The following is a 10,000-nucleotide window of genomic DNA, read 5'->3' on the forward strand; positions in this document are numbered from 1 at the left end:
CTTAATGTGATTACTACCTCTCCCCTCCCTCCCTCCCCCCCCCCCCCCCGCTCCTCTCTCCAATTTTCCCCCCACCCTCTTCCCTTCCCCACCCCCTCCCTTTCTTCCCTAACCCCCCTCCCCTTTCTTCCCCCTCCCTACACCACCTACATTGTGTGATATCCGGCTTCTGTTTGGTGTCAGATCAACCCGTGATATCCGGCTTCTGTTTGGTGTCAGAACCTCTGATATCCGGCTTCTGTTTGGTGTCAGAACCTCTGATATCCGGCTTCTGTTTGGTGTCAGAACCTCTGATATCCGGCTTCTGTTTGGTGTCAGAACCTCTGATATCCGGCTTCTGTTTGGTGTCAGAACCTCTGATATCCGGCTTCTGTTTGGTGTCAGAACCTCTGATATCCGGCTTCTGTTTGGTGTCAGATCAACCCGTGATATCCGGCTTCTGTTTGGTGTCAGATCAACCCGTGATATCCGGCTTCTGTTTGGTGTCAGAACCTCTGATATCCGGCTTCTGTTTGGTGTCAGAACCTCTGATATCCGGCTTCTGTTTGGTGTCAGATCAACCCGTGATATCCGGCTTCTGTTTGGTGTCAGATCAACCCGTGATATCCGGCTTCTGTTTGGTGTCAGATCAACCCGTGATATCCGGCTTCTGTTTGGTGTCAGAACCTCTGATATCCGGCTTCTGTTTGGTGTCAGATCAACCCATGATATCCGGCTTCTGTTTGGTGTCAGATCAACCCGTGATATCCGGCTTCTGTTTTGTTTCAGATCAACCCATGATATCCGGCCACTACGTACTCTCCAAGTATCATATGTGAGTGTTAATATTACCTTTTGTTTCTCCTTGTTTTGTTTAAGTTAATAAACAATGTTTTAATGATCTTGTACATTTCTGTGTGTGGCGGATTTAGCTTTGTGGGGTTGGGATTCAGCTCTTGGTTCCCGCCTTTCAATGGGCTTGAACTTGGTCCATTCTACTCCTGCTTATACTACGGATTCTAGTGATTGTATTAAGAACTACAGCAGCAAATACAACGACAATACGTAATACAATATGATATACAATGCTAGCAGCTACCCCCTGACGAGGGCCTGACGGCTGAGTGGAGAGCGTTCGGGATTCGTAGTCCTAAGGTTCCGGGTTTTGATCTCCAGGTTCAGTGCTTTCTTGTTTTGACGTGTGTGGGGGGGGGCTTGGGGGTCTTTTTTGACGTGTGGGGGGGCTTGAGGGGTCTTTTTTGACGTGGGGGGGGGAGCTTGGGGCTCTATTGTGACGTGAGGGAGACTTGTGCTCTATGGCAGTTGACGTGTAAGTCCTGGGGGCTCTATTGTCCAAAAAAAGGAGCTAAGGTGTGTCTAAAGGAAATGCTCTAGACAACATTCTTAGCATACATGGCGTGGCTTGGCTTCCTCCCTCTGGAGGATTCCCCTGAATGCATCCCCCCTCTCCCCCCCCCCCTGGGTTATATCCTAGGATTCACCCCTCCCCCCCCCTCACCCCTCATCTCTGAGTAATGGGAGGGGGTATCCCTCCACCAGCATCATCAGCAAACATTTTTAGGAAGGAGTCTATACCCTCTGGAAGATTGTTTACATGTATCAGAAGCTGGATAGGACCAAGGATTGAGCCCTGTGGGACTCCGCTGGTGAGACAGACACACACACACACACACACACACACACACACACACACACACACACACACACACACACACACACACACACACACACACACAGAAATCGTTCAGGACCCTGTATACCACTTACGTCAGACCAATCCTGGAGTATGCAGCTCCAGCCTGAAGTCCATACCTACCTCAAACCCCATCACCATTGACCTAACCTGCCTGTAATCACCCCTTAACAACCGAACAGGCTACAGGTGAGCACTAAGACGAGGTAATAACCAACTGAACACTACGAGAATGTGACGAATAAACGATACATTGTGGAACAGCCACCAGGAAAACTTTTGAGGGTTAAAAAAAAGAACTGTTTCATGTCGAGCAGAACAGGTTGGGCTTAGGGGTGAGATGGGGAGGAGAGGGAGGGGGTGATACACTTCCCCCTCCCCCCCCCTCTCCCTTTTCCCTTCGTCATGCCCCCCCCCCCTCTTCCTTTCTCCCCCCCCCCCACCTCCTTAATTCTGGAATTTCCTAAGATTTGACTGGGTGACAAGGTGAATTAGGATGAATTGTAAATCCACGATGAATCGAGATGAATCGGTGATGAGTCAATGATGAATCTTGGTGCATCACGCTGAATCACTGACTCATGATGTGAGGGCTCTCCGTGTCGAGGTGGTCTTCGTCAAGCTGCTGTGTGAGGTTAGACGAGTTTAAATGAGTTTAAGTGGGCGCCTGACGGCTGAGTGGACAGCGGTTCTGATTCGTAGTCCTGAGGTTCCGGGTTCGATCCCCTAGGTGGAGACAAATGGACAAAAATGTTTCTTTTCACCCCCCTGATACTCCTGTTCACCTAGCGGTAAATAGGTACCTGGGAGTTAGACAGATGCTACGGGCTGCTGCTTCCTGGGGGTGTGTGTGGAGGCCTAGTCGAGGACTAGGACTATATATATATATATATATATATATATATATATATATATATATATATATATATATATATATATATATATATATATATATATATATATATATACAAATTTGTGTATATATATATATGTCGTACCTAGTAGCCAGAACTCACTTCTCAGCCAACTATGCAAGGCCCGATTTGCCTAATAAGCCAAGTTTTACTGAATTAATATATTTTCTCTAATTTTTTTCTTATGAAAAGATAAAGCTACCCATTTCATTATGTATGAGGTAAATTTTTTTTATTGGAGTTAAAATTAACGTAGATATATGACCGAACCTAACCAACCCTACCTAACCTAACCTAACCTATCTTTATAGGTTAGGTTAGGTTAGGTAGCCGAAAACGTTAGGTTAGGTAAGGTTAGGTAGGTTAGGTAGTCGAAAAAACATTAATTCATGAAAACTAGGCTTATTAGGCAAATCTGGCCTTGCATAGTAGGCTGAGAAGTGAGTTCTGGCTACTAGGTACGACATATATATATATATATATATATATATATATATATATATATGTGTGTGTGTGTGTGTGTGTGATATATTGATATCATGTGATATATTATAGATATGTTATCACATGCCATATTGAGTACGATTGCTAAATGCAACAGCCACAATCTGTTGGTGTGCAACAGGACTGTCTTTGCAAGCATGGGCCAACAGTATCATGCAACACAAGTCCAAACAGCCTCTCTGGACTTTAGGAAAACTTTGACGTCTAAAGTTGATTTGTGTAACCAGTTGTGTGGGGGGGGGTTATGGAGGGGGGGGAGCTGAGGTTGTTGGGTTCGTTGGGTGATGGAGGGGTGTGTGGTGGGGTTGGACTTGATGTGGTTGGACTTAATATGGTTGAGCTTGAGCTGACTGGACTTGATATGGTTGGATTTGAGATGGTTGGACTTGAGATGACTATACTTAGTATGGTTGGACTTGATATGACTGGACTTAGTATGGCTGGGCTTGATGTGGTTGGAATTAGTATGGTTGGACTTGATATGGTTGGACTTGATATGACTGGACTTAGTGTGGTTGGAATTAGTATGGTTGGACTTGATATTTTTGGACTTAAGATGGTTGGACTTAAGATGGCTGGACTTGATGTGGTTGGACTTGATATGGGTGGACTTGATATGCCTGGACTTGATAACATCGGGTGAGGCATTATGGCAAGTGTAGTGAAAGTCCAAACGAGAGTGGCAGGGTGTGATGGGGCCTTGACCACCAAGATGGTCATGCACTCAGGGGGTTAAAGGTCAGAGCTCCACATGACCAGTCTTGGTGGGGGGGGGGGATTGGTTAGGTTCATGCAGGTCTGCGTTCAATCCCCGACCGTCCCATACAGGGACACCATTCCTTCCCTCCGTCCCATCCCAAATCCTTATCCTGATCCCTTCCCAGTGTTATGCAGTAGTTCGTTCAAGTAGTTTCTTAACACTGTTCTATGTTATTTTAATATTATTTATTGTCTAATTATTATTATTTTTCGTGATACAGTTAACGGTAAAAAAAATAGTCAAATGAGCAACAAATAAAATAAGCAAAAATAAGCGAATACGAATGCCAGATTAATGAGAAAAAAAGAATTATGTAATCCTCCGCGTGACGTCAGAGCCACTCATGCTTTTCCTGGGACGCCTGTACAGTATTTTCCTACATGCACATGCGCACGCGCGCGCTCCACACACACACACACACACACACACACACACACACACACACACACACACACACACACACACACACACACACACACACACACGCTGGAGGCTGACTCCATACACAGTTTCAAGTGTAGATATGATAGAGCCCAATAGGCTCAGGAACCTGTACACCTGTTGATTGACGGTTGAGAGGCGGGACCAAAGAGCCAGAGCTCAACCCCCGCAAACACAACTAGGCGAGTACACACAGAGGACTTGACAGCTAAGGGGGCTCGGGGCTAGAATCATCCCTTCCACTCTATATCTAAAAAAAGGTACAATACAATCCCTCATCTATCCACCACCAGGCGCTCCCAGCCCCACCCTCTTCCTCCCCAGACTGACAGACACACGTAGACACAGACACAGACACATGTAGACACAGACACACGTAGACACAGACACATGTAGACACAGACACACGTAGACACAGACACATGTAGACACAGACACACGTAGACACAGACACACGTAGACATAGACACATGTAGACACAGACACACGTAGACACAGACACACGTAGACACAGACACACGTAGACACAGACACACGTAGACACAGACACACGTAGACACAGACACACGTAGACACAGACACACGTAGACACAGACACATGTAGACACAGACACACGTAGACACAGACACATGTAGACACAGACACATGTAGACACAGACACACGTAGACATAGACACATGTAGACACAGACACACGTAGACACAGACACATGTAGACACAGACACACGTAGACACAGACACATGTAGACACAGACACACGTAGACACAGACACATGTAGACACAGACGCAGATAGACAGACAAAGACAGACATAGACATTTAGATCAACCACAACCGCCCTCAACTCTACTTCCGGTTGAAGACATTTTCCACCCCCTTGCCAGGAACTGAGAGCTCCGGCCAGCTGTGTGTAACATCCGGCGGAGAACGGGTAAAGAAACGGACATAAAGTGAGAGAAACATGGATGATAAATGAGAGAGAATATAAAATAAGTTGTAGGAGAGAGAGAGAGAGAGAGACTTTCCGCCAATCACAAGCCATATACCTCCCATGACGTCATAGGCAACGAGGGCGATCATTGGTCTAGGCAAGTTGTGACGTCACGCTTTGTTTACATTCTGCCGAAGGAAATGTTGCCAACAGTGGGTATTTCTGCCGCCTATAAATCTCAATCCAATTTCTACCAATTGCCTATTTAATTAGTGATGTAATGCTAATATTTTCCCAGCCCTCCCCCGGGAGGCTCTGCACGGCCCTCAGCGAGGCTACTAGCCTGCTGCATGAGGAGTACAGGAGCCTGACGGCTGAGTGGACTGCGCTCGGTATTCGTAGTCTTGAGGTTTCGGGTTTGATCCCCGGTGGAGGCGGAAACAAAATGGGGGCAGAGTTTCTTTCATCTCGATGCCCGTGTTCACCTAGCGGTAAATTGGTACCTGGGAGTTAGACAGCTGCTACGAGCTGATTCCTGGCGGGGGGGGGGGGGTTAACAAAAAGGAGGCATGGTCGGGGACCGGGCCGCAGGGACGCTAAGCCCCGAAATCATCTCGAGATAACATCACTTCCTAATGCATTCCATTTATTAACTACTCTGACACTAAAAAGATTCTGTCTAAAGTCTTTATGGCTCATTTGGGCACTCAATTTCCACCTGTGTCCCCTTGTGCGTGTGCCCCTTGTGTTAAACTATCTTTGTCTACCTTATCAATTCCTTTGAGAATCTTCTATTCTCAATCTATTCTCAATTCTCAATCGACTTGAGAATGGTCCAGGACGGACCGAAACGTCGTCGTCCCTTCACCTTATAGTGTGTGGTCTGGTCAACTTTGAGAATCTTGTATGTGGAGATCATGTCCCCCCTAACTCTCCTGTCTTCCAGTGACGTGAGGTTTAATTCCCGTAGTCTCTCCTCGTAGCTCATACCTCTCAGCTCGGGTACTAGTCTGGTGGCAAACCTTTGAACCTTTTCCAGTTTAGTCTTATCCTTGACTAGATATGGACTCCATGCTGGAGCTGCATACTCCAGGATTGGTCTGACATATGTTGTATATAAAGTTATGAAAGATTCCTTAAATAAGTTTCTAAAGGCCGTTCTTATGTTAGCCAGCCTGACATATGCCGCTGATGTTATCCTCTTGATATGGGCTGCAGGAGACAGGTCTGGCGTGATATCATCCCCCAGGTCTCTCTCTCTCTCTCTCTCTCTCTCTCTCTCTCTCTCTCTCTCTCTCTCTCTCTCTCTCTCTCTCTCTCTCTCTCTCTCTCTCTCTCTCTGACTCTTGAAGTATTTCATCTCCCAAATGATACCTAGTATCTAGTCTCCTGCTCCCTACACCTATCGTCATTACATTACATTTGCTTGGGTTAAACTCTAACAACCATTTGTTCGACCATTCCTGCAGTTTGTCCAGGTCTTCTTGAAGCCTCAAGCTGTCCTCCTCTGTCTTAATCCTTCTCATAATTTTGGCGTCGTCAGTGTGTGTTTGCGTGCGCGTGTATGCGTGCGTGGGCGTGCATGCTTGCGTGTGTACATGTTCTCCCAATAAATTTTGGCCTATTGTTTTTTTTTTTCAAGAGATCTCGTTAATTCTGATGGCAAACGCGCGCTGTTCCAACAATGTTTCACCTCCACTAAATCTCCCGACCGTAATGTAACCCAAAATATAGACATCCACGTCTCTGCCTCTCCTCCGCGACTACAATAGTGGATGGAGCATGCGGCCGCGTGCCCGCACCGCGAGAACAAACACCTGTTTGGATAAGGATGGCGTGGATATGTGTGGATATGTATTCTCCCTCATGCTGCGCGTGGGCGCGTCAAACATGGCGGGGATTGTGTGGTTCATTTGGGGAGGGAGGAGGGGGGGTTACAGTATAATTATTTGTATATAACTCACACACACACACTCACACACACACACACACACACACACACACACACACACACACACACACACACACACACACACACACACACACGAGGGATTGACAAGGTGGACAGATGGGAACCCTTGACACCCTTGACAACTTGACAACTACTCAGTGTGAGTGTCAGACCACGAAGGAAGAATTGAAACAGGAATTTCCTTAGGTTACTCATTGTACTCAGAATTATTCATTGTAATACCTGGAAAATTCTCTCTCTCTCTCTCTCTCTCTCTCTCTCTCTCTCTCTCTCTCTCTCTCTCTCTCTCTCTCTCTCTCTCTCTCTCTCTCTCTCTCTCTTTGAAGCCCAACCACTTGGGGTGGACGGTAGAGCGACGGTCTCGCGTCATGCAGGTCAGCGTTCAATCCCCGACCGTCCATACAAGGGCACTATTCCTTTCCCTCCGTCCCATCCCAAATCCTTATCCTGATTGATTGATTGATGAAGATTAAGCCAGCCAAAAGGTGGCACGGGCATGAATAGCCCGTAAGTGGTGGCCCTTTTGAGCCATTACCAGTATCAAGAGCTGATACTGGAGATCTGTGGAGGTGCGACTGCACCCTGCGTGACGAGAGATGTCTCCCGTGCCTTATCCTGACCCCTTCCCAGTGCTATATAGTCGTACTGGCTTGGCGCTTTCTCCCTAATAATGCCCTCCCCTTCCCAAATTCTCTAGTATTAAATTCTAAGTAAGAAAAGGGGTTACTTATCTACTTAAGGGGTTACTAATCTACTTAAGGGGTTACAAGGGTAGCAACAGATGTGCCATAGAGATGTCAGAGAAAGTTTTCCTTTAGCGTGAGTGTATAGCCAATAAATTGAATGAACTCAAGGAGCAGGTTGTAGAGGCTAACTCCTTTCATAACTTTAAAAGCAGGTATGATAGGGAAATGGGTCAGGAGGTATTGTCTTAGGTAACCAACGGCTTGAAGAGCCGGGTCCTAGAGCTGGAGGTCGACCGTGAGTGCACAGGTTGTTGTGGAGAACAGCAGGCGGAAAAATTAAAGCAGTTGTGTGATGACTGTTGCAAATTTTCCTCCTAGAGCAACACTGTCTGTCTGTCTCTCTCTCTGTCTCTCTCTCTCTCTCTCTCTCTCTCTCTCTCTGTCTCTCTCTCTCTCTCTCTCTCTCTCTCTCTCTCTCTCTCTCTCTCTCTCTCTCTCTCTCTCTCTCTCTCTCTCTCTCTCTCTCTCTCTCTCTCTCTCTCACACACACACACACACACACACACACACACACACACACACACACACACACACACACACACACACACACACACACACACACACACAACTGTTGCCAAATGAAAGCAAAATATTTAAATATCTTTTACATTATATATTTGAAACTACCTACAAGTCTTCAGTAGCGCGAGTGTGTTCTTAACGTAACATTTAACATATTTCCCCGAGAGATTAGAACACAAATCTCACGTGGGTCACTTGATTGTTTTAAGTGCAAGTTCGACATACAATTTAAGTGAGTTTGGGCTGAAATTCTAATAACGCCGCCTGGTAATGGAGCCAATAGAGGTCCTTCTATAATTTCGTCAACTCACTCGCAGGTCCGCAGTCGCGCAGATATACTCTACCAAAAAAAATATTTAATATATTTATGTAAATTATAATTAATGTCTACTTGTATGTTTTATATGAAATTGTTTTTGTGTTTATAAGGATTGTGGGTGTGCTTTCTTAGAGGGATTGTGCCTATATGAATGTAGGTCAGTATATGAATTGTTATTAACAGCGGATTATTTAGGGAGCAGGAGTGCTTGCACTCAGCGTGTAGTTAGTGGTACGTACTTGGACGCCGGCCAGGAAACTGACCTGCCACAAGGGTGTATTCCTTGAGTGTTCTCATCATCACTGATCATCAGGGGGGGGGGGAAGGGAGTGATGATTACATTCTACACCTCATCTTTCATCCACCAAACATAAATGACACGCTCTATTCATGCTGACTCTCTGGCTACCCCCGCCTACATATATATAAATATATATATATATATATATATATATATATATATATATATATATATATATATATATATATATATATATATATATGACAGTGTCAGACCACGGAGGAAAATTGAAACAGGAATTTTCTTAAGTACTTTCGTATATTAATACATCTTCAGAAGGAGTGGCTTAAGGAAATTCCTATTTCAATTTTCCTCCGTGGTCTGACACTGTCATATATATATATATATATATATATATATATATATATATATATATATATATATATATATATATATATATATGGCCCAACTCTCCTAAACACGAGAGTTAAGTATACAACTTTAGAACACTTTCCCACCAGGAGACTCGAACCCTAGCCAGCACAGAAGCCTTCCAGCAACTGGCATAACAGGTACGCCTTAACCCTCTGCGCAGAGGGTTAAGGCGTACCTGTTATGCCAGTTGCTGGAAGGCTTCTGTGCTGGCTAGGGTTCGAGTCTCCTGGTGGGAAAGTGTTCTAAAGTTTTATATATATATATATATATATATATATATATATATATATATATATATATATATATTAGTATGTTTTGGTAGCAGTCTTTCCTGTAAACATATATTATTAAATATGACCGAAAAAGTAAGAGTAATAATTCTAACGCGAATTTTCTCAATATTTTCTTATGTTTCTTTTCACTGTCGATGGTAATTGAAAAATCAATTCTCCAAAATTCATTTTTATAAAAATAAAATTTTGGAGAATTGATTTTTCAATTACCATCGACAGTGAAAAGAA

The 10,000-nt window shown here is 44.8% G+C and overlaps 1 protein-coding gene across 4 annotated transcripts in view; it reads left to right on the forward strand.

Annotated features, from left to right (window-relative positions):
* The window catches only part of LOC123770487 (quinone oxidoreductase), a 94,596-nt gene that overhangs the window by 23,138 nt on the left and 61,458 nt on the right, over positions 1-10,000 (forward strand). Inside the window, exon 1 of one of the 4 annotated variants that reach the window (XM_069301764.1) lies at positions 791-814. The exons of 2 other annotated variants lie outside the window; for them this stretch is intronic. The gene's annotated coding sequence lies outside the window, so the exon portion shown is untranslated. Of the gene's footprint in view, positions 1-790; positions 815-10,000 lie in introns of those variants that run through there. One more of the 4 variants, XM_069301767.1, reaches the window with a different exon arrangement.

Source organism: Procambarus clarkii, chromosome 46 (genome assembly GCF_040958095.1).
Source record: "Procambarus clarkii isolate CNS0578487 chromosome 46, FALCON_Pclarkii_2.0, whole genome shotgun sequence".
In the NCBI taxonomy this organism is placed as follows: domain Eukaryota; kingdom Metazoa; phylum Arthropoda; class Malacostraca; order Decapoda; family Cambaridae; genus Procambarus; species Procambarus clarkii.